Source organism: Anomalospiza imberbis, chromosome 1, assembly GCF_031753505.1.
Source record: "Anomalospiza imberbis isolate Cuckoo-Finch-1a 21T00152 chromosome 1, ASM3175350v1, whole genome shotgun sequence".
NCBI lineage: Eukaryota > Metazoa > Chordata > Aves > Passeriformes > Viduidae > Anomalospiza > Anomalospiza imberbis.
In genome coordinates this window covers 107056688-107082676 of record NC_089681.1, presented here as the reverse complement: position 1 = coordinate 107082676, position 25989 = coordinate 107056688, and positions in this window count along the sequence as shown.

The window sequence follows — 25989 nt, the reverse complement described above, 5'->3', positions numbered from 1 at the left end:
ATTCCAGCAATCAGGTCATGGATGCTTTGTGGTGCTGTCATCTCTTCTGCTCAAAAATAACTGGCAGTCCCAATAGCCCCTGTTTAAATAAGGCTGCTGGTAGAGCCTTGCCAGTACAGGCAGAGATATGGCTTTGTACTAGAGGGTGCAAGAAATATTTTGTAATCAGAAACATTATAATATTATTTGTAAATGTAGGGACATGCTGGCTTCAGTACTATTGTTCATGTCTGGCTACACTCATTCCTGCACTGTAAAAGAATCAGACTGTCAGAGAGACATCCAGAAGGTGATGATAATGTTCAGAGACAAGGAAAGGTCACTATATGGAAGGATTCAGGAGGTCCAGACTGTATTTTACACAAGAGAAAATTAAGAGGTGACATGACAAAGGTAGCAAAACTAGGGAATCTAGTCTCTAGACTCCTAGAGAGTCTTTCAAATATCCTTTCAAATAAAAGTGAGCAGCAGCCTGGTGAAATTAAAAATACATTTTATATGCATCAAAGGGAGTGCTGGGCTTGTGATTGGCTAGTTGTGATTGTTGCACAAAGCAGATTCATTGAACTTGAAAATTTCAGTACAGTATTTTTTCTTCATTTTTCTCTAACTTTTGGAGTCTGTTTGTTATTAGTAATTTAATGGGGTTCTGAAACATTTATGCATACACTCAAAGTATGCACAGTTATATAATCACAGGTATCAGATAGTAGAGGGCATTGTCTGTCCTCTACATGGCTGTAGAGTAAGAAATGTGCACTGTAGACTGAGGCAGGGCTCCTTATTGGTTGTAGGCAGGATGGGGAAGGACCAGATCCAGCACACAACAAACCCCACCATGGATTGGGATCACATTGTGGTCATGACCCTCTGGATGAGCAGTATTGCAGCCAGATACCCAGGGGGGTTACCATCATCAGAGCATCCTCATCCTCCCTTGGGAGAGCTCCCACAGAGCTTCACTCTTACAAAGCACTGAAAAATGCCAGCTGATGCCAGGAGCCATTGGGAACTGAGGACAGTTGCTCTTTTGCAAGAACAGGCTTATCACTTCCAAAAGCCAGAATAATACAGTTGCATTACTGGCTGTGATAAGGAGGAAGCTTATTCTAGGGAAGATACATTTTCACCACACACTGCCTCCACTATTATTTGTGTTGCAATAATGCCACTGTATAGATGGGCATAGGCAAAGAGATCTCTCTGGACCAGATAGCATCACTTCTTATTGAAAACTACCAGCTGAATGAATTTCCTCACATCAGAGTGACATGGGCTTCATCCAGTTTCAGATTACCATTTTATAAACCCAGCGGCCTGACACTGGGATGTACTACCTACCAACAGCAAGCAGATGGAAAAGGGGATGCAGCAAGGAAGTCTTTGAGGTTATCTGTGGGGAACAGGGATGGCTTTCCTACTACAGATGTCCTAAGAATGCATTTAATTTTGTCAGCTGTCTCAACTGCAACTCAGCATTTTGTTCATAACAAAGATATTTTCTATGCATTTGGCCACTAATGTTAGTTTTCACTATGTGCTAATAAAATTTTGCATAAGGGTGGTAAGGCATCGAGGACAATGCCTCCTGGAAGCTGCCAGACCATTAAAAGTATGAAATGATAATTCTGTTTTGGACTCTATTTTGACAGGTAGCACCTCAGACTATGTCCTTCTAGCTCAGTTGCTGTTCGTGGCTGAGCAGGACAGAAGAGTTCTTTTAGAGGATTGAATTTTCTGAAAGGCTGTGCAGGCATAGCCAAGGAGCAAGGTCAGAACCAAGCCAAAGCTGCATGAGTCCCCAGTAGGCTACAATGTACCAGGTGTATCACACTTTCCCCCACAATTTACTTTTTTTTTTTTTTTTTTTTTTTTTTTCTTTGTTGAGGGGCAAGGATGTAGGTAATCTTTTCCTAAAATGACAAGAAGAGCTTTCATTGGCAAGTGGGCAAGTACTTGGCTGGGGATGTTTGAGAGAAGCCACATGCTGATCTCTGCTCCTGTGCAGGCAAAGGGGCTTGCAAGGAGTGATGTTACGGAAGCAGTGTTGGAGCTTTGGGGACCACAGGACCTTCTCCCCCCTTCCTGTTATTATTAACACATATTTAAACATTCAAACTGGAGTTTTATGCTGGAGTTTCCTTTTCCTCAACACCTGAATGAGTAGAGCTGGAGGAAGGAATAAGATTTTTCTCACATTTTTGGACGGTTTTGCTGTTCAAGCAGTTTTCTCTATGAGAAAAGTTAGCTTTGCTATGGCCTCCCTTTTTGGTTTCCAGAGTCACAGGACTTCTAAGGACAGAAGGAGCTTCTTAGTAGAAAACAGAGTCAGGAATATTGCTTTTGCTTCAGAAGTATTTTTGTGATTTTCTGCAGAAATGTAACTATGCATTTCCAGAAAACTACAGCAAAAATTGCTGTCTTTCAAGGTAATTTCCTGCTGTTAATTGAGATTCAGGTGAAGCAAAAGTGGTGGTTGATCTCACCCCAAGGAACTTCTCTCTGAGTTTTGTGGTATCTTGGGCTCCTATTACCACTGGTGGAGACAAACAGACTCTCTCTGAGGACTGAACACTGCTTCTGGTGCTGCAGGAGATGCAGCTTACACCCCTTACACTAACTGAAGGGAGCCTGCTCTGATGTATTTTAAATTATTATAGCAGCATTTGGCACTTTCCATTTAAAAGGCAAAAAATAAATTGGGGCAACTTCTTATTTAGATACCAGGAAGTTGCAGGATAAAGGAGGAAAAAAGCAAAACAAAACTAAATAACCCAAACCAGCCAGAATCCAAATCTGTGCTTAAAATCTCCCCTATCTATTTAAGTTACTGTACCAGCTCAGCTCAATATCTAAAACAAAGAAAATGAATTATGGAACAGCACAAGGAGAGCTTGTTAATTTTCCCACTGATGCACTGTGAAATGAAAGCTTTATTCTAAGAATATCATATCCTCGGGGCTCTGTCTGGAGAGACACTGACAAATACAAATGTCCTTACAGTTTTTCTTTTATTCCTGGTTTATGGTGTATTCCAGACAGATTTCCAAAATTATATATAATAATATGTAATCTGTAGTTCTGGTTTGGTGGAGTTCAAGGCTGTGATTTTCCAGGGCATAACTATGCCCTGTTTGAAAATTGAAGATCAAGTGCACATAATGAAAGGCAGATCAAATTCTTGAAGAATTTGCTTATTTCTTAATCAATATTAATATATGTGACTTTAATTTCAGCGTCTTTCCTCCTGTTGTGTGCCAAGGGAACATTAACAACAACAGCAGCTTTACATTTTTATAGTACCTTTCATCAAGAAGGATTCAAAAGTGCTTTACAAACCTCGGACAAAATTCTTCTTTGATCAGGGCTGAAAATCTCTTAATCCATGGTGCAAATCTCTGTTGCACTTTCTGTGGCTTTTCTGCACATAGGACTTCCATTGATTTCTACAGGAATTGTGTGTGTATGAAACAAGTGCAGAATGTGTAATGGAAACCTGCACTGCAGATAAAAAAGAAGTAAAAAAATGCACATGTATGGATCCATTGCCCATGGCAGAAGTGCATCACTGCTGGAGCAGACCCCCGTCACAATCTGTATGCATTAAACAAAATATCCAGTCTCAGTTCCCTAACTGGAATCCTCTCCATGGTTTTGCAGAAGAGGGTCTTCCTTAAAGAAGGAAAAGAACAAATATTGGCTCCTGTGCACAAATTTCCTTCTTTGTTTCAGGGAGGCTTCCCTGTCAGACCCTTTGAATCTCCTTCTGAAAGCAGAAGGTCAGATCTGACTGTCAATTGCCAGTGAGCAGCTGCTCGCAGGTGAGTGAGTGCTGTGGGTGCAAACAGCTTTTTCCCTAAAAGCACCTTTCATGGCAAACATTCCTGGGTGCTGTCTCTTGAAAATGGCAGGAGAAGGGGCCCAAAATTTCCAGAGCTTCTGTACTGTGTGCGTGTTAACCTTGCTGAGCTAAACGCTAGCTTGGAAATCTTGCGAAGTCACCTAGGGTATTCCTGAGAAAATGGTAGATTTAGGGAAGACCTCCATGTTTCAGCTTTCTAGTCTAAAATGTAAAATTTCTAGCTAAATCAGGAGGTGCAGAGAGGATGCAGCAAACTGTTTCCTGAACTATTTCCAAGTTCAATTTGTGCAAACCCCTGAGTTATCTATGTCTGATCATGTTTTTTCATCCTTAGAGCTAATGTTGTGCTTGTGATTAGAGTTTACAAGTGATGAGGAACACTTTCCTATTTAATCATCAGAAAATGATGAGCAGCATCCTACTGAGATGAGTGGAGATCCCAAAATTATCATTAATTCTGTAGATACTTCTATTCAGTAATCAAGATTTCAGTCGTGGTGCTGAACCCATAAATCTCTGGCCCTGACATGCCCTATTTTACTAGGACATTCTGTTTCTCATGAGTAGAACCATATTTTTAATGAGAAAATCATTCAGAATTAAATGTCCCCTGGGGATGCTATTTGAAGAAGAAAAATACCTCACTTGCAAAGACAGGTGTAGTAATCTGACAAGGAATCTTTTAACTACTTCATCTGGAAAAGGAAAGAGAGAATATTAGCTATATGAGTGTGAACAATATTGGTCTGTTTCAAAATAAAGTTTGCAGTCTAAGGCATCATCTTCATTTATCTCACCCGATGAGCTACCCAAAGATTTTATTCCTGTCTGTTTAAAGCCTTTCTCTTCCCAAAAGTGGAATATGCTGTTTAAGTGATTATTTTCCTTGCATTTCCTCCAGTTGGTACATCTGCATCTGCGTTTGTATTCATGCGTTTAAGATCTGTTGCCAGCTAGCACGCACACTATTATCAAGAGTTCATGTTCTATCACTGGTGTTAATCACCTGTATTAGAAATATGATTGTGCAGTGTAAATGCGATTCTATCCAAAATTGGTTTCCTCTAATTGCCAGCCTTAAAAAACCCTAATTATTCACTGGAAATTTAAAGGCAGCTGAAATTCATTAGGAACTCAACAGGAACCCTTCTTTAAGTGTGTCTGAGGACCCCAGACCCAGTAAAGTCAAAGTCAAGGTGTATATATTAAGCCTGCCCTCCATCCACAAGAGCCATCATTGTAAAGTCCTGCTGTGGTTTTGACTTCCAAAACTCTGCCTTGAGCTTGCTCCTGGTTTAGAGGGAAGAGTTTGGTGGTGTTTGAAGGTAGCTAGTGATAGTCTAAAGTAACTTGATCGAAATAATTAAACTTAGAGATAAATTGGTGCTTTTAATCTTCAAAGTGTTTTACAAACATTAATTAGTTTGGCTCAGCAAAGCCTCACAGAGTGGAAGCCACTCAATTCCTATCTCCTGTGAAGTGACTTCCTTGGTGGTGCCCCCCAGGCTATTTTTAGTACATGCAAGGGTCCTCCTCATGTTTCCTGACTTTCTCTTCACATGGCACAAAACTTTTCTGTGTTGAAAATCATGCTGGCTTAATAATGGGTATGGGGGAGGTTTTAAAATTAAATAGCCTTTTAAAACAGCAATTGGCTTGGGTTTTCCTGGAAGAACTGAGGCATATGAAGATCAGAGGCAGGCACCTTCATACCCTGCGCCAGCTTCCAAACCTTCAAACTTTCTGTCCCCTTTGAACATGAAAAGCTCTGTTTCAGGCACACCAAGAGGTGGATCCCTCGGCTGCTGGTCAGTGTGAGCATGTGTCCCACTGTGAACAAAGTTACGGCAAATTTCAGTGCCTGCCTGGCTGCCAGGTTTCCCTGCCCAGTAATGCATCTAAAAAGATGTCCATAGGGAAAGAGAATACTCTTTTCATGGCTCTGCATCACTTTGTCACAGGGCTCTGCTTCTTCCTCAGGCTCAGAAACATCTCTTTATGTTAAGTATGGTGACTGCAAGAAGACAGACACGCTTTTTGCAAATTTGCCTATTTTGTGACACAAATTAACAATTTTATCATGGCTGTTCTCCTTGCATGGGTGGCTGCTTAGCCCTGGATTGGCTCAGCTCTTACTCCAGGGGAGCTGCTGAAATCTTCACTACAGAAGCAGCCCCATTCTCCCATTGCCTCCCTCTTCTCATTTGGTGCTGCTGTTTCCGACATTTCCAGCTTAATTGGTATGGTATACCAAGTCCAGCTGTCTTTTTTCCTATGTGGCTAGCTCCTGATGACCTCTTCAGAGGTTACTCTATTGCAGTCATAATGCATTAATGTTATCAAACAGCTGCTCATGCACTAACCCTTCAATTCCCTTGCTTGTCTGTCTGCCCCTCCTCAACTTGACATTTACTTTACCAAAATAGTGGGGCAGCCTACCTACTACAAGGAGTAATATGTAAGTGAAGACAAAGACCTGGCAGCTCTTATTGCAGGAAGCACCTTTGAAAAGAAAAAGGCAAACTGCCGTGGTTTTTTTTTTTTTTTCTTCCCTACTGGTTTGTAAAAGGACAAATAAGCAGGCAGTCCAAAAAAATCTTATTTATTCAGTGTGGCAGACCCAAAATCTTGCTGAAAGGAACAGGTCTCCTCATGCCAGCCTACAATGAGAAAGCCCAGGGGACAGCTGTATTCCTGGTTTTCAGCATGACTTTCACAAAGTTGTTTTGTGTCTCAGTGTCTCAGGTCCACACGTGACACGGTGTTGCGGGAATAAGCAGGGGAGAGTGGAAGCAGAGGGGAGGTGAGCAGCCAAGTTCATTCAGAAGGCACTGGGGGAGTTGTACAAACCCTCTGTTGCACTCCCCATTGGGTTTCACCACTTCCCACTTACAATAGCTGGACATCATTTCCTGAAACAAAATGCATGTATTACACTGTTTCCTCTGTAACTTGTAGCTACTCAGCTACTTATTTTTGTCTGGCAATGCTAACTGGAGGTCTAGGTTTGACTCTGTTTCCTGATCAACCCCAATGCATTGTCTGTCTTCTAGCACAATCTTAAAATAGTCTGTCCCAGTCTGTGTGAAAGCAGGGACAGATGGATTTATACCCCTGTCTCAAAATGTTTAGCTCTTTGGAATTGTTGCAGAAAATATCTGTGTGGTACTTTAATCTCAAAACCATGAAAAGTTCATCAAAAGAAAAATCAGGTGGTTTTGGTTCTTCAGGCATCAGTTTTATCTCTACAGATTCGCCCCAAAACCCCAAAAGAAAGAGCCTTACCTGTCCAAAATTTCCCATAATAAAATTCCCTGCTGTGTCTATATCAGTCTCATGCACATCACTCTGGGTTTTCTACAGGAGCATGGATTGCCTGGAATAAACAACTACAGCATTAACACTGGGAAAGCAAGTACTGAGTGGCAAATCCCTTCATAGCAATACCTTTTCCTCAGAGAAAACAAGTGATTTGGTGGAAATAAAATAGTTTGAAAATTTCAGTGGACTTATTCTGCTGCAAAATAAAATTCAGTAAAAACAATCTAAAGCTTTCATTCTGGTATTGAGAAAAAATTAGTGCCACTTCTGTTCTGCTAACTTCTGCCACTTCTGATGCTTCTTTCAATTTATTTTGTAATTAAAAAATTTTGTAGATGCTTAAGTCAGAGAAAAAAATTAATTTGAGGCTGAAGAAAATGCTACAGTTAAATTGATTGCCAAAAAATGTTGGAAAGATTTCATTGCAGGACAGCTGCAAATGAATTTTTCTCATGATTTCTCTGCATAGCCAGGAAAAATAAAAATCTCAGTTATTCACACAGCTCTGTTGTTTATTGTCATCATCATTTTTTGTCTGATGGCTTCATAGAGCAAAGTAAAGCAAGTGGGAGAAGACAATGAGGATGTAAGGTCATTGTGACTCCAGTGGGATTATATGGGCTTATTAAATATTTGTTTCCCTTATTAGACCTTCACTTACAGCTAAGGGGCATTTATTTCTTTATAAATCAATTGCTTGTGAGCAGTTGTCCATACCTTTTCCTTTTCACAACTTCATGTAAAGGATGTCAGCGTAAATGAGAAGAATGCCCTGTTAAGTTCATAATACACAAGACCTTCCAACTTCACCTCATCATTAAAACCATAACAGACCTCTAGAGCAGTCTTTGAACTCACCTCTCTTTGCTAGATAAAGGGCAGCAGGTGAAAAATCACAACAGCAACAAACACAAATGTGGGGGATTTGAGAGAGTATCTATCACAGAAAATGACTATTGTTCACCTAATGCCATTTTGGGGCATGGCATGTTATAGACAACCTGGAAAGCAGACGTCAAATACAAAGAGTATTTTTAGAGACTCTCAAGTGGAATTTTGGGTTGGTTTTGACTGTTTGTTTGTTGTGCCAGCGGTGGGGCTCTGAAGAGCCTCTCCAGACACTAGCCAGGGAGCCTGAGCTAGGTCTGAAATGCTCACGAAGTCAAAAGTTTCAGACTTTATGTCCATAATGGCAACATTGCCATCTGTGCTGTGCCTGCAGCCGGAAGCACCCACAGCTGTGCCCAACTGCTCGGATGTGAGAACATTCAGTTACAGGGCAAACTGGCAGAGGAGTGCCCACACCAACAGGGGAGAGACAGCAATGAGCTCTTGTCTTCTGAAGGACTTCTTTACACTGAACAGAGGTAACAAGCCTTTAATCTGAAGACCAGGTGAAATTTTTGGCTGGTTCTAGTTTTGCTAGCCTGAATTCCTTTTAGTTTAGGACTTTGACGGGGTGTTCATCTCACCACTTGTTTTGTAACCAAGAGATGGAAAGTGAGGTTAGAAAACACCTTCCACTTCAGAAGATTCACAGAGAGCAGAGCACTTTCAGGCATGAGATGCAGCATTAAAATGTAGACCACTCTAATAAGGCTGAGAAGGATTTTACATATTCATTAAATACCCAAATTAGTCATCTCTCTAAACATGGTACCATATAGCTGCACGCTTCCAAGCGTAGTTGGCATTGGAGTTGTGGGTTTGGGGAGAGTTTTTTTCTCATCTGGTTTCCCTAGCAGTGTGTCCTGCATCTCATTCAATGAGCAAAGCACAACACAGTTGTCCTTCTCTCTTTCCAGAATCCTGATGTTGTTTTCAAAAACTGCAGCAATAGGATACATTCACCCCATAACAGTAGAAGGAACTTTCTGCCAGGACACGAGGGGTGTAACACTCTTTCTTGCAGCATACAGTGGGGATCACAGGGGCTTGTGTCTCAGATGAGTCAAGACTCCTCAGAAAAGAAGACAAACTATGACTGGGAACACAAGGAAAGAGATCAGGAGAACTGGTGGCACCAAGTAGATTTTCACGTGAGCATTTCTTAGCTTTTCATTATTTCCCTTTCATGAGTAAGCACCCTTCCAAAAAAAAAAAGAGTTTTCTTTCCCAGCACATATGTTCAGTTTGCCTCCTCCTAAGCTGCAGGTTGCTTGGGGATAGATTCTGCCAGCAATGCTGCCTGGGCCAGCTTGCTAAAGCAGTAGGACCTCCGGTATGGGAACTGCACTGGGGAGCTCTGGGGACACCTGTAATCACCCAGTGTGGAGCTTGGGTAGCCAGTGGGGTTAGCACCTCTGCTCCGGGGGGAAACGGGAAGAAATGCTGTTAATAACTTCAGCTGCTGCAGCCTCTGGGTCTGGCTCACCTGAGAGGCAGTGCCTTTAGCTGCCAGAGCAGAGCCACAACAGATGCACAGAGGCTTCTTAAAAGAGCACATCTTTTGTACCAACTCCAAGAGAATAATGTCACCTACCCAGCCACCAGCCCTGCTTTCCACAGTGCCTGAGTTTTTCCTTAGAAGTTTCCTATTCAAGCGCTTAGCCTGACCAGGGCTGACCTTGCTTAGCTTATGAGATGTAACAAGATCACTGCCTGAGGTGTGAAATGACACTGGAATGGAGGTCATGATCTTACGGAGAGCATCTCCTTCCTCTGCTGTGACGTCTCCTCCTGGCTCCCCAGCCCCAGCATCCCACTAATCAGGCAGAAACAAATGTACCATGCTTCTAGCACACCACTGGCAGAATATAAAAATCTGTCCTTTTGGCTATTCAGTCATCACAGTGGTATAGATTTTTTTATGCATATGAATTTAAAGATCAAACAGTTACTTTTTTATTATTTCTTCTTTTTTTTCACTACTTCAACAGAAACAAAAATGTTTTCTATAGGTCTGTCTCTGTAAGATGTCAAAACAGATTAACAGAAAGACAGACAGTAGCATTTTAGCAACATGGACAGAACACCAAATCAGTAATTCTGAATGAATAATACATTTAAGCTGTGATACAAATGGCAGAAAATTCATCTGCATCTACAGTGAAACTACCTGGACCCATTTCAAGGCAGAATATTCTGCAGAAAGTATAGAAGGCATTTTTATTTTGGTATTTCAAATAAGAATGAATTTGTGTATATGTCAATCTGTCACACACTTGACAGGGGTGGTTCTTGGTGAATGGGCATTACTATGTATAGCTCTAGATCGAGCTGTAGAGAAATATACAGCTTTTTATTTACAGGCCATTTAAACAACACAGTATACAAACTGTATATACACAGAAAATACAAGTATTTTCTGCAACATTCATTAATGACTTCTTGTGTTAACTGCTCTGAGAAACTTTTTTTGTAGGGAACCATGAGTTGTATAATGCTTTTATTGTGATACAATAAAGAATGAGCTTGAGAAGCAAACTTAGCAGGATAAAGTTGGAGATAAATCATGCCCATATGAAAAAAAAGCATTGAAATTCAAGTACAGGTTTCAGTGGCAGGCCTAATGGACAAAAGAAAGGAGGGGAAGTGCCCTTCTGCTGAGTTAAACCAGGCTTGGATCCATGGGGACATTTCAATGGTCTTGTTTATTTTTATCATTAAAACTAAGCTGACTTTTGAAGGGAAAGGAAAAACAAAAAGCCCCAAGGGCTGTTAACCTTTCTTCGGGAGCAAAAAGGAAGGTCAACAAAAATTTTGTGACTCTTATGAGGAAATAAAGCAAAGGCAGGAGGTGGAGGTTGGTCTGTGCTAGATAAAATGGGTGAAAGCTCCTGCACTGCTGCAGCCAGCAGGTTCTCACTGGAGATGGAGGAGGTCCCTGACATGGCAGAAGCAGGCATGGGGGAATCAGGGAGGTAGCATTTTCTCCTTGCTGTGGAGGAACAGTTATTAAATTAAGGCTGATCTGGTCGATATTGATGCACTTGTCTATAAAACTCTCCTTTGAGGAGTTTAGCTAAAGGCAGCAAAACCAGCATGCAGACAAGGGGCTTCTGCAAAGGGGACCAGCTCCTACTCTGCTGTGGGTGGTCAAATGCCTCTCTGTGATGGGGTGATTTGTAGGAAAACCTAAAGAAGTACTTCAGTGTTTTCCCTCACCTGCTGAGTCACAGTAGCCTACACTAAAGGAGAACACAAGGCTGTTGAGATGGGCAAAGATTTGTTTGCCCATGTCTGTTGAATAGTGATTAACTTCGGAAGGTAGTCACAGAGTAAACGAGAAGGAAACAGCCACCATTCATCAGCTGGTGGCCTCTGGATACAAATCCTGCTTTCAGAGTTCCTACAGCAGAAGGTTAAAAATGCTGCACTGCCTGGACTGCAGCAGACGTTTTGTGTTTGCCTGTAAGTTCAGGCCAGCAGTGGGATAGATGACTAGGGTATACTCCTGCCCCTTTCCCTGAAATCATTTTAAATGGATTTGAGGGGTTTAGAGTGGAAAAGAGAAACCTTTGCAAGATTGAGGGGAAGGCAGATTTCCTTTCGTTAGTGGGAATTCAAAAAAACATAAGGGATACAAAGGAAGAGATGTGACCAGAGACACACAGCAATCCTATTCTCCTAGGATACTGCACATTCCTGATTATCTTCAGGACTAGAAGTAGTAAACAAGGAGTAGTCTCTCTAGAAGTGATTTTTCAATGTCAAAAATAGTGCTTCTTTTCCCATTCTCTACACCTCTGTTTCTTCTCAGCCTCTCAGATGGAGAGCTGAGAATCCAAGCAAGCATATTTTTGAAAATGTGACTCAGAGAAGAGGAGAAACACAGCCTCTGCCAAGTGCCACAAGTTCATTCCCTTTTGGTTTTATTTAAATTACTAAACTCATGCAGATTACTTGAGATCAATTTTGTTCACCTTTGCAAAGGGCTAAAAATTTGCATTAATGCTCAAAGAGTCTTCATAAAACTGACAAAGAAAGGAAAAAAAATTAATGAAGAATCATCAGGATTTCTTCTTTCCAACTTCCGCATCCTTCTAAAAGGATGCTATGAGAGAGAGAGAGAGCAACCATTGAAGTATAAAGTATATAATTCATATGTTCTCAGGAAAATTAATTCCCCAGATATTTGTGAGGTCTGTAGCTTCCCTGAACTCTGGCATGAACTATAGGGAGACAAAGGCATTTTCTAAAAATCTCAGTCAGAGGAGGCACTATCTTCAAGAGATCAAATGAGCACTAATCAGGAAGAATGTTTGGTTATTAAATGCATCATTGAGTCTTTTAAATATCACTCATTGGGTCATAAATTCCTATTAAATGTAGATAATCCATTGTTGTCTTATGCAGATAGAAGGTAAAAACAGTAAAAGATTTGCCAGCAATCCACCCCTGCCCCTGAGTCCCTCCTTTCACACACTTGAAAACAGGTGATACTGCTGTCATCTTCTACTCTCCATCACTGTACTATGGCTCACACTGTCCTTTCTCTGGATTTCACTCCCTGCTCACTTATTTCTGTTTAGGCTCCTCTCTGCATTGATCGTGATCTCCTGTCACCCTTGCTCTCTCCCACTCTTTGCACAAATGACTTTCCCAGGATGGGTGTGGATGACAACAGCCTACCCACTACCACCTTTGCAAGCTGCTCTCTGATGCTGCTTTTTACGGAATCATAGATTTATTTGGGTTGGGAGGGACCTTAAAGATTATTTAGCTTCAACCCCACCCCCCATGTGCTGGGACACCTTCCACTAGACCAGGTTTCTCAAAGCCCCAACCAGGCCTTGAACATTTTATTTTGTCTCTTTTCAGGAATAATAAGCTTCTTTGGGAAGGGAATACCCAAAGGCATTAAATGCAACCAGACTTCCTTACTGTTGTTTCACCTGACCACACTGGTGCATGTGCCCACCATATGGCTTGACATCTCTGGCCTATTGTATTGTGAGAAAAGATAGTAAAATCATCTGTAAGGGAAACCTCCAGCCTTGTTTAGAGTATAATGGTACTCTTGTAAAGAGCTTGCTGCAGAGCAGCTGGGAAATCTAGCTGGTTTGCTGGAGTGCGTGGGAGGCCATGAGTAGGTGGTAACTAAAATTTGTAACAGAGTTTGGAGGCTTTTTAAAACTTTATTTCCATTATTTTGGACTCTAGAGCAAGATTACAAATCTCAACAGTTGCTAAGATGTGTGCAATTTACCTACAGTTACGTTTCTTACAAACAAATACTACATCAAGAGTAAGAAATTACTGATCATCCTTTTCAGGTTAAAATGGTTTTCTTTTCAGTCTCAAACAGGGCTTTGGAAAGATGATTTTAAAAATAGTTACAGTTTGGAATCCAGATTGCTTTCCTTGCCAGATTATAATGATCACTTCAGCCAGGGCTGGGTGTATTTCAAAATGCCTGGAGACTCAGTTCAGGACAGTGCCCTCCAGTCTGTGATATTTTAAGCAATGGGTAAACCCAAAAATTTGGGTGGTTATCCAGAGTTCATCTGTACTGCCCAAATGTCTACAGTCTGCAAAAATGGGCTGGAAAGTTTTCAAGGAAGATGGGTTTTTCACTATTTTCAGTGCTGCCTATTTCTGCTCAGGTCAGGAATCCTAGGAGAAAATCCTCTTTCTTCATACTGGTTTGCTATGAATCTGTTGCCAGTCATAGCTTAAAAGTGCAGAGTCTGGCAAAGGAACTTGGAAAAGCATCTGGGAAAAAATGAACCCTTCTGAAAGGCAAAATGATGGTACAGGGTTGTGTGCTGATCCAGATATATTCCTATGTTGAGATTCAGCCCTACTTCTACCAAGAACAGAGAGAACTTGCATGGCCACTCACAATGGAAGATCTGTTTCACTCCTTCCTATTAAAGTATCCCTCAGTAATCTTCTGTTACTGAGGTAGTTCCAATTTAGATAGGAGAAAATTCCCTGAGGATTATAGCTTCCTGGCAATTTGGGATAGTTTGCTTGTCTTTCCTTCTATGCCAGATACTGGCTGTGATGTAAAATTGTTTTGCAGCAAATAAATGTTGAGTATTAAATGTCTTTCAGTCAAAGAAATGCAAGTAACCAAAGCAATTAATGACTCTCAGACAAATTCATCTCTAGTTTAAGCTTAAACAATTTCTGTGAGGTTGCACCAGTGGGTAATCAGATTTAATCTAGATTTAATCCTTTGATTTCATGTGAGAGTCCTGAATTTAAGTTAGGTCTTAACAATTAATCAGCTCAGCTGGCTTTTGGGGTGAGACCATAGATAGAGAGGGAAGGTGACAAAGGTCAGTGGCTAATACAAAATAGACACTCTGGAAGAATTTATAAATAAATAACATTATCTTAGGCCTCATCAGGAAAGAGCCTGAAATGCTCTGGCCATGGGAAAAGTCCAGCATGCCACATTTCAGGAGATTTTTAATGACGAATACCCAGCAGTTTTAGACATAACATGCTGCTGGTCTTTGGGACATGAGCCTCTGAATCTCAAGAAAGCAAGCCTGCATTCTCATTTTCTTCCAAATCTCAAATACTCTTTAAACCTTGCATAAATATTGAAGCATCATACTTTTCTTCCCAAACAGCACTTTCCCTCACAATGCTTATCCCAGCAACTGTTAGCTCAGCCTTTGCCTGGCTCTGTATCACAGCACCATGAAAAGCGGCAGGAAATTTCCTTCAGATAACAATTCTCCAAGGGTTCAGGATCCACTTCTCAATTAGCCCTCTAATTGGCAGCAGCAGGGACTGATTTCTCATTGCAGCAGTGAGAAGCAACTTGGTTCAAGTCATGCCTTTGCCTGCTCTTGTTCCTGCAGGAGTTTGCCAATAAAGATATAGGCAGACCTTGAACCTCAGCACAGCAGGAATCTTTATTGCAGCACATATTTCTGGGCTCTGTTCTGAAGGCATAAATTTAGATTATTTTGTGCCATGCTACTTCTTGTATTAGTGCTTATTTTGGAGTGCACAAAGACACTTGGAATAAAAACAGAAGCACAGCTGAACAATCTCCCTCCAACACAACTCAAGTCAAACCCCTCAAGATCCAGTGAAAATGTGAGCACTTTGATTTGGGATCTTTTTCTTTTCCCTTCCTGTTTTGAACTCATCTGTTCTTCCATATTTGGGCCAGGTTTGGAAGCCAAAATATTTAAAAGCTCCAGATAATATTTCTATAACATACAGTTTGTCCCCTCAAGGTGTTAAGAACTTTCAGTGAGATCTGGGGAACTGTTGACTTTAATGGAGGTGACTTCTGTCTTTTTGGTTTTCAACTTTCATGGCTCATGTTCTTCTAGTTTGAGAATGTGAGAGCAAGTATATAATGACCCAAGTTGGAACCAAAAATAGTTGGGTAGCATCTCTGAGAGCTCTTCCCATCCCCAGCTCTGAGTGTAGCACATTTCTGTGATGTATGCTCAGGCTAGCTTATTTGAAATGCAGTTGCTGCCTGGAGCCAAAGTTTTCAGAGCTGATCTCCTGCCTGACTAAAAATTCATATATAAGCAGCCAGATTGGAAGCAAAAACGTAGCCACTGAGCTGGAAAATTTGGGTTCCAAATGAGTGACTTGCCCTTAAGCTGAAGATCAGTGACAAATGAAAGGCACCCACCATCTATTTGTTTAGGCAAACAATGCCACTGGAATGGAGACAATAACTTGCCCAGGGCAGAACTACTAACATCAATTTGGAAGGTTGAGCAACCCAACCTTGGAGGTTTGCCCTTCACTTGGTACTGTCCCAGAACACCTCAGAGCTACAGGACATCTAAACACATGCTGAACTTTAAGCAGATGCTTAAGCACTTTGCTGATTTCAGGTTGTCAGGAAAACTGAGTTTGTTAATGTTGAGATCACTTGAGTGCTTTTATTTGTTGGAATCTTTCACACTTAATTTGTTATGACAAGGGAGATAAAGTATAGACTATTAAGTCTAATTAATGACACATGAAGTAACATTGATAGGTGAGTGTGGAGAGAAGTGAAACTGTTGGAGCATATATTGCTGCCTCACTCATCCTCTTTTCAGAGTGCAACTGTCATGAAGGGCCTGATTCCATACTTCTTAGAAGTTAAATATTCTGAGTTACCATTTGACAGCACATCTGCAGCATACACACCATGTTGCTCATCTACAGTATCCCCATTCCAAGCCACAGCCCCACTTTTTGCAGCAGGCAATTAGGCAGAGATCCTTATGGTCTGAAACATCAACAGACAGAGATGCCCATGGCACTCTGCCTCCACTCTGAAACAGCCAGGAAAGTTTCCTACAGGAAAGGCAATCTGACAGGTCAATGGTCTCCCTTTAGCCTCCTGTAATCATTGCTCTTCCTGTCCCAAGCCTGCTGAAAGACCTCTTTGTGAGGTGAAACTGCTGTCTGAGGTTTCTCCATCAGGCTCTGAACAACCACATGAAGCAGATATCAACTGTGTTAGACACAGACAAAGATACAGAACACAACCAACACCAGCAGAGGGACAATTAAACACACACATTAAAAAATTAACTCTCAAAAAAAAAACTGGTGAGGCAGAATTCACAGTTTTGCAGTGGAGACAGGCAGAAGCAGAAAGGTTAAGCAATTTGCTCAAGGTTGGCAGAGAAGTAATTGTCAGTGCTGGGATTAAGATTTAGGAATTTATAACTTCTGGTCCTCTGCACAAGCCACTAGATCATCATCCCTGGCACTCCAGAGAACCAGCCTGCTTATTCTTTCAGTAAAATGCTAAACCAAATGCTGTGACCTTTCCTGGAGTTATCAGATGAACTGCTTTCTTAACTCCAGGTTACAGAGAGCAGTGGGGGGTGGGAGGTGGGGATGTGGTGGTGTGAGGAAGTGACAGACCAAAACCAGCATGTGCAATGCTTGTGTAAGGAGATTTTCCTCCACCTGTTTGAGGAGTCTTTGCTATCTGACTGCAGCATAGGAAGGAGAATACAGCCCCTGATGGGAGTTTTGGGAGTATTTGTCACATTTTCATTTGAAGACAGTGAAAAACTGTTTCAGAGATTGCACTGGGAATGTGGGCAACTTTATATCATTCACAGGAAATCAGGGCCTGCCCGTGAACTCGAGTACTTACAGAATATATAAATAAACTGTAATTTTGAGGCACAGAGAAATGTGCCTCTCTGGGTAGCCAATGCTGAGCAGGGGTTGAGCAGAAATGACTTCCCGTTCTGTCCAAACATGTTTCCAGAGCTGCTGAGCAAGTTAGGGAAGAGCCACGGAGAATCTCAAATTGGAGCCTATGCACTATGCACTTCGCAATTCTGTTTTTACCTGCAAACCTGGAGAGTTTGCAGTGATCTTCTTGTCTGAAGGAGGAAGGGCTGGCCTGGGAGCAGTGACTGCCCTTTTCAATAATCATCCTCTTGCTGCCTCTGACATTTAGCAAGAAATGTAACCAAAACATGAGTTGCACAAATCTGTAAAACAGGAGGCCTAAGGGGTCTCCTGCTGAAAGTAGAAACAACAGTACATGTAGCCAATTCCCGTTCCAAAGCTTTGCTGGATTGCTCTTGAGGCCCACAGCTTTGAATGTCATGAGACAGGAAGGACTGCATGAGAGTTTTTTAAATGGAAACAATCCCTGACTTTGTGAAATACATGATAATTTCAATGAGGATGACTTTACAAGAGGGTACAATTGAGCAGTACGTGTGTGTGTGTGTGTGTGTGTGTGTGTGTGTGTGTCCCCTAATCTCTTTATATATTCATATGTATATAGAGCATACAATTGCTTATACTGAAAAGTTCAGTTCTTATACATGAAGGTTGGTTTCCTCCAACCTTACATGTCATCTGAGTGAGCAAGTCACTTGACAATCTTGTGCCTCAACGTCAGGCAGTAAATTCAGACTATGTTACAGCTAAACACCTCTCTCTTTTCACTTGCCTGCTCTAAATATGAGCCCATGTGATTTGGTAATTTGCATAATATCTTCTGACAAGCTGACTCTGAAGTCTTCTTGGGTGATTTGCTTCTCTTTGCAAAACAAAATGGGAGACAGTAACATCCAAGGGAACAAATGTATCTATTTCCCTTGAACTGAGCAACTTCAGCTCTTGGAGCTCAGGTTCATCGGGAGGTAGCAGGTTCAGAAACTGCGCAGCTGCGGATGGGAGAGGGAGGCGGTAAACCTCTAAAGGATGGAATTACATCTAGTGGGTCAGCTCTCCAGCTTCCTGTTGCACCAACTAGAAGGTGCTTTGAGATGCTCGGCTTCTCCTGACATGACAAAATGGCCCCCACGCCTCCCATGTGTGACAGCCGGGAGAACCACATGAGCTGGGAATTCTACTATGTGTTTTCTTTCCCTATAATAACATTCATTGGTGCTCTGCATCCTGCAGACTTGGGAAAAAAAACAGATTAATCTTTGCTAGTATTATTTAAATTTTTTTTTCTTATGGATTATCTTTCCAGAGAGCCATAAGCCTTTGAAAATTTGGTCCCAATGTAACTTGCCTATGAAGTCAATTAGCTCCTAAAATGACAACATATTAAAAAGAACTCAGAAGCTGATATAGAAATTCCTTGTTTTATTAAGTCTGGCCAATTTTCTGTCAACAAAAATTATGCTTCTGAAGTGATGTGGAACAAGAATCAAACATGAAAGCATACAAGTACCCACTTTTGAGCCCTTGAGCTATACGAATCCACTTCTTCCTGGTATTTCTGCTACACAGAATGAATTTTCATTACCTGAAGTATCTATTATCTAATGAATTTTAAAAAAACTGCATTATGCATTAAAGTGTAGTATGAGCAAAAGCACTGGAAAAACTTATATTACTTTATGGTGAATTTTTGTGGCAGAAATGGTACTTTTATGGACTTCTGCAGCACAGATGATGTGTCACCAACCATACGACTGAGTTTGCAGTCAAACTTCAACTAGACTTCTAAACCACAGAAGAAACTAATTCCATGAATAAGCATGTGCTAATCAGGGAACACATAATTTTTTCATCAGGATATCATGCTCCAGATCCTTGGTTGTGTTTGAGGAATGCCGTTCCCAAATCCTGGGTGGTTCATATAGAGTTCAAATTGAAGGTATAGAGATCAAAAATGGAATAAACTGTCCAAAACACCAAGTCCAGGTTTAAAGATGTCGGGCCACCCCTGCTCTGGAAGGAAAGAATTGTGCATTCATCCAGCTGTAAGCACAAAATTCACATAGTACATGCTCTGGGGAGCTTCCAAATTCTGGGACCCCCCTGAGGCTTTGGTCTTCTATTTATAGCACTTTAGAGGAACTTTGTTAAAATACATACCTTTATCTCCCAAGGAAAGAGGTCATCTGTTAAGCTTTGAAAGATTCATTTGTTGTTTGAGCCTTTGAGGATGGTGTCCCACACCCTTGTTGTGTTCTGCTCCCTTGGTAGCTGGTCATGCCTTTCCTACTGGCAGCAAACTGGACAGGAGGGTTTGCCAACACATCAGAATTTACCATGAGGTGTGCTACGCTTAATCCCAGCTACTCCACTCCAGTTTTGTGCACAGGGAGGTAGGACCAAGTATTCTCCAGATGTGTCCTTTCCTGGAAAGGCAGCCTTATTGCAAGGTAGTCCTACAGCCTACTAGGATAAATACAGAGTTGGTTAGTAGCCAAATGAAGTATTTTGGCCTCTGTGTCAGCTGTAAGAAATAAAAGCAATTTAGGTGTTTGGGGAATAGTGGTTAACAGCTGAATTGCATTTTGGACTACACAAAAACAAGCACAAAGGCTGAGAATGGCATAGCTCCAACAGAAAGAGGAGTAGCTGGATCATGGCTGGGTCAAGAGCTTTTAACCTCAGGTAGCACATGTGCAGATGTGCATGGAGCAGTGCTGTTAGCAGTGAGTTCTGAAGAGGTGTAGGTAGCCATAAAGAAGAGCAAAATGTTGTTTATAGAAACCAAAGAGACAAGGCTCAATCTTCTGTGATAATAAATACATAAAGTTCCACTGGAGTGCTAGTTATGAAGAGTGGGAGTTTGGAAGAGTGCCTGTCACTGTGGAAATAATTGATAATTTCAGTTAGATGGCCAGAACAAAATAAAACAAAGAAGTCCACTTGAGCTGTCCAAAATCTCTTTTCCCTTCTTTTTCAGAACGGAGAAAGAAAAAGTCAGTGTAGGGCCAGTTTCCTCTCTGGGTACCAGGGTTATTCCCCATACTGAGGAGGATGCAGGTGGTCAGAAGGCTGCTCCTTTTCACCTCCAGAGCTCTGTGGTTCAGGCCCTCCCTGCAGTAGGGAAGGAGCATACTGAACCACCCCCATAGCAAGAAAAACGAGCTGGGGATGCATGCAAGGCCCCATCCACTCTTTCTGCCAGGAGCTGTAAGTTCTGTGAAGAGATGCACAGGGGAACAAGATCATGACCACCATGGAGAAGTGATCGAGAGAGCAGGCATCTTTGGATGCCTGATTTTTGGTTCAGGACACGGTTAAAAGTCACATGAAAAAAAGCCTGGGGAAGGGATTCAGACGTGTGTTGAGGAAGAGCCTTGGCATAAGGTCAGGCTCCAGAGAGGTAGATGGGAAATGTGGAGTTACTCTGTGGGATGGAGTGGATGCAAGATGGTCTGAAACACTCAAGACAGAGAGAGCAGAGATGTATAGCTTTTGGCAGTGGGCTATAAATTGATTGTGGTGGAGGGACAGAAAGGGGAAATTTCAAGCATCAGAAAGTTGAGTGAGACTGAAATGGGTAAATACTCATTGGCTCAGACAGGGTGAGAAGAACTGGATGCTTTTCCAGCAAAGGTAGCTGAGTGTCAGATTTTGGTCCAAATATTCAAGCATATTTTGCTCTGCATATTCAAGTCTTTTTAACTTGAGTGAAAGAATTTCAATGGAAAAACAGTCAGTATACAAAAATATCCTAAAGCTCAATAATGAAGTTTCCTTTCAGAACTACAAATCAGACAGAGAAGGCCCTGGAGCTCAGCATTCCCCTATCCCTAATATGTGTCCTCACACTTGGATGGCAAGTATGCATGTAAAGATATATGTAAGGATGTATTGGAGGGGAGAGGGAAGAAGGAGGTAAAAGTGGATTTCTTTACCAATAAATACTCCAATTGTCAAAGATTCTGTCAAATCACAGAAACTGCAAAATAAAAATCTCTGGGCTGAAAATGGTACTACAAAGTCCATTAAATGCATCTGCTTTTTACGGTTTTGTATTTCCAGAAAATATTTGCTGAATTGTTTTTCCTGTCCTGACACTGAAGTGAATAACTTCCTGACAGAAGTATTTTCTGAGACTAGAAGCACTGTATATTTCAACTAAATATTATTCGACATCAGTCGCGTAGAATACAGCACCATGCCCGTATGCCAAAGCACACACATAGATACCCACCCTCTGTAGAAAATCATTTAGAGGAAAAAAGAACAACCCCAATTCTGATTTAAGTGCCATAAGTCTGGTTAACTGGCCTCTGCTCAAAGCAGTGTCTTGTTGCACCCCCTTCTCTCTGCCTGATAGCACAAGGCAGCTGCCCAGAGTATGGGTGACAGTGGCACAGTCAGAAAACACAGACTGGAATAGTACAAATTCCTCCATTTCTTTCTCCTCCTGCCAAATTGTGGTAATTCAGATTATCACAAATGACTTCTCCCCAGGGAGTGCTGAAAACCCTCTCCAGCAAATATGATTTTGTACATTATGATATGGTTTTATATAGCTTAATGAATTTTTTAAAATGGTTTTCAGCAGAAAAGCAAACACAAATAAGCTCTTCAAAATCCTCCTCAAATCCAAGTCTATGCAGCCTTAATTAGCAGCAATATATAATAGCACTGATTTACAGCATGTTGTGATTTTGTCCACACCATTGAAAAGAACACAGTACACTAGGGACCTAATCCCAGACTGAAGGATGCCTAGTAACACATCTCATTTCCCAAGCCAGGCTAACTGAAACCTGGATTTTCTGTCATAGAGGGGTAGCAAAATGGATCTTAAATATTAGGGCCTCCCTTTCAATGAGTCAAATCATGATAAAGAATAATGAGGTCCCACAAGTTTCTGTGATGATCTTTTTTTACCTTTTTCCCTAGCACCAGAAATGATCATGCACCATTTAAGTAGAGAGACCAGAGCACCTTTACAGCCCACGCCTGCTGGAGGCTCCACTCCCAGCATCAGCTGGGCACCACTCAGACAATTTCCAAACTCCCAGTATTCTCCTTTTCTTCCCAAGGTCTGCTCTGAAGAGGAGGATCCCCATTTCTGTGGCATGATCCTGTTTTTACCAGTGTGATAATTAAGATGGCAAGTCCTGGTTTTCAAAAAAAAAAAAATCCCACTGACTTGAGAAGTAGGCATTAAAAAAATCTGTTTATTTCCTGTTTCTTACTCAGATCAGTCTGAAAATGAAACACTATGCAAGCACAAAAAGTTATTATGTGACTTGCAGCCTCCAGCTATACTGACCTCACTGGATGCCTTACAAGCATCTATTGTTCTTGTAAATAGTCTGAGATGTGCTTTCCATAGAGATTATTATATATTCTTGCTACAAGGAGGGAAAAATGTTCTGATACTGTGTCATGTCATTTCTTCAGTGGTATTTGGATGCAATAGACTGTGGAAGTGTGACAAGGAAGAAAACAAACCTGCTATATGACTAGTGGTACTGAACCACATATACTATGGACTCAAGAGCTTGTATTTTACTTAAAGCTGACTGACTCCACCTCCATGCTCCTTGCCAGCTCTCAGTACCTGTACCCTCCAAAGCAGCAAACCATTCTAAAGCAAAAGCCCCTTTGCTGATTGTAGAAGATAAATCCTTCCTCACCTGCTTCCCCTCAGCAGCTGCACTTGCATCCTCAGGGCTGACTCCATCTCCACCTGTAAAGCTGCTCCTGCAGAGGGTGAGCCCCTTGCTGTCACTGTGCCCTGGCAAACCCTGACGGGGGGGCAGACGCTTTCGTGCAGACTTCACCAAGGCCTGATTTCAGCCTTCTGTTTGTGATGGTTGCTCATGTGTTTGGCCTATATGTGGGGATGTAGCAGATGCTGCCAGTGGGATGCTCCCTGAAAGCTCATGCAGAGCATTTCACACAGCCAGCCATAAAGTTGCTCTGAGAGACAGTATCCAAACATTTTAAAATGGGCTGTGACTGCACAAAAGATCCAGCACAGTGATAAGCCAATTTCAGTGACCTTGAAAGAATAAGGTTTGATCCCTCATAATACTGTCTGGGTTGCTTATTTATAAACAAGCTTTCACACCTGTTAGAACTAAAGATGGAACAATTTTCTTTTTTGGAGCTGGCTTTTGGGGAAAGGAAAAAAACTCCTCAAAGAAGGTGGGTATTATCTTGGTTAAGCAGGGCCAGGAGCTAGATCCAGGCAGCCCAGCGTTACATTGTGGTGAGAACAAAGGTTTGCTCCCCACCTCCCTGATGAGTCTCACAAAGAACACACAACTCTATTTCCAGTGGTTGCAACGGGCCACTAGACAGTGGCATTCCATGGGGTTACTGAAAGCAGTAGGGCAAGAAAAAGGCAGCAAACAGCAGGAGACAGGGCTGCTTTCTCCTTCACACCAGAACTTCAGTTGTTTGTACTACACCCCACCTCTCCCACACATCCTGTTCAGAGATGGGCAGTAGGATGCTCACAGCAGTGGTCCTGGTTGTTCCCACCAGGCTGGTGTTCGCAGGATGGATGAAATGCTACAGACTCCTCTTTCCTGGTTAGATTTAATCTAGAGAAGAGACGACACATATTGCATCATAGTGGATTATGATTTAACCAGCAGGTCATGCTGAGATTTTATATTCCAGATAATAGCTAAATGCTTTTGAAGTCATGTAATCTCATCCAGAGTGGAGGTGGAAAGTGAAACACAAGCAAGTGGTAAAACATAGCAAGGGAAATCACAGTCTCTATAACATAATAACAGCAAGTCTCCCTCAGATTTTGTTTTTGTGTTTCTTTTAGGCCACAGGTTACAGAAGAGCTTGTTATAATGTTCAGTTTCATAACGTTTCAGTTATGGCACTGTCCTCCAATGCCTCTCCCAAAAGGCTTCAATTGAGAAAATCACTACAGGCTCCCACAGGAGACCAGTCAGGCAGAGAGGGAAAACAAACCAGACCAAAGAGGGTATGGAAGGTCTTGCCAAACCTGAATGTGAGAAACTTGAGTAAATGTCTATTTATTCTGCCCATGTGAATCTCAGGACACAACACCCTGTGAGGGTGGGGGTGTGGTTGGCAGCTGCTGGGGAGAGATGATGACTTTGAAACTGAAATATTGGCATCAAAGCAAAGGCACTGCAACCGAGGCAGGAGTTATGCCCTGGCTAATCTCAGCTCAATCTCAATGTGAAAGCCAAAAGGACAATAACCAAATGCCCCCCTTAGAGACTGTTCACTGAGAGGGGGATTAAAAAAAAAAAAGTAAAATAAAATAAAATAAAATAATATCCAGGCCTTGATAAGAACAGGGAGACAAGTAGGTTTAGGGTAACTGAGTGGGAAGAATGAGTGGCCTTATTTGTTTCCTCCAACAGTCTTCCCCATGTCTCCATGGGTGTCTGTGAAGACGAAGTAACCCATGTCTCCCCTCCCAGGGTGCTTGATGTAGGATGAACCCCATTGATCTGCAGTACTACAGAGTATGCCGGGCCTTCACAGGTTCAAAACACTTCATGCAAAATGTCTTGAAAAGCCTTTATGGACACTCCAAACTGATCTGCATCACTAATAAGACATTATGAACTTTTATAGCTTCTCTTCTAAGACAAAAGGCCATAAAATGGTCCCTCACAGCACCCCTGTGAGACCAGCAGATATTACAATCTTTATTTTATTGAAATAGGAATAGGCAGGGAGAGGGCATGGGCCGCTTCAGAATTCATATCCATGTGATAATTAGATGTCACAAACATAATGAGGAAAAATGACAGGAAATTAAGGACCTACACCAGTGATTTAAAACTTTAAGTGTCTGGGTAAAATGGCTTTTTTTTTTTTTTCTGTAAGTCTCTGACACAGAAGAGATGTCCTGTATCCAAAAGATTTTCACAAAAGATGTTACACTAGCAGCAGCCTGTTAACATGAGCAAGCCCATCAGCACTGACATGAGATTGCAGCCTTCTACCCTGGCCGAGTGATCACTGATCTGTCTCCCTTTTCCAGGTGGCAACGACCACTACTCTACATTAGACATGACATTTCCATGTTATTTTCACCCCATCCATGCTGTACTGAGAGTCAAGAGGCACAAATAAGCTTCACCATCCAAAATGTAGGACCCTTAATGGACTAAGCCTCTTGTTGTTATCCTGACACAATGCAAAATTGAGCCTTACATGATATTCAGTGGCAAGAGAGGTGAAAGGAGAACAACTGAAATACGTGTACCATGAAAGCCCCTTTCTGCTTTGAGGTCGTTTTGGAGCTGAAGGAGGGCATGAATATTCACAAATATTTTAATTAAAATACTTCTGATTCTATGAGTTAGGTAGAGGAGTTTATAGCCTGCCATGCTGGAACTGAAGGTTATTGTCCTGTGAGTAGTCAAGGTGCCTCAGAGACAAGAGTAAGAACTAAAGCTCAGCCAGCCATTTGCAACTAATATTTTTTATTATGAATTTCACCTTTGTCTGACAACTCTCTATAAATTTGCATCATTCTCTAATTTATTCATTATTTATGTTCAATAGTAACATCAGCAAATAATGTCTTCCCTGTAGAGCAGTCCATTATAAATTATAATATGCAATATTTGCTATATCCATCTATTTCCTTTTCTGTTCCCTGGTAAGGGGAGTTAGGTAACAAAACAGAACAGTGTAAATTTTACAAGACTATAAACTATTCAGAATTCACC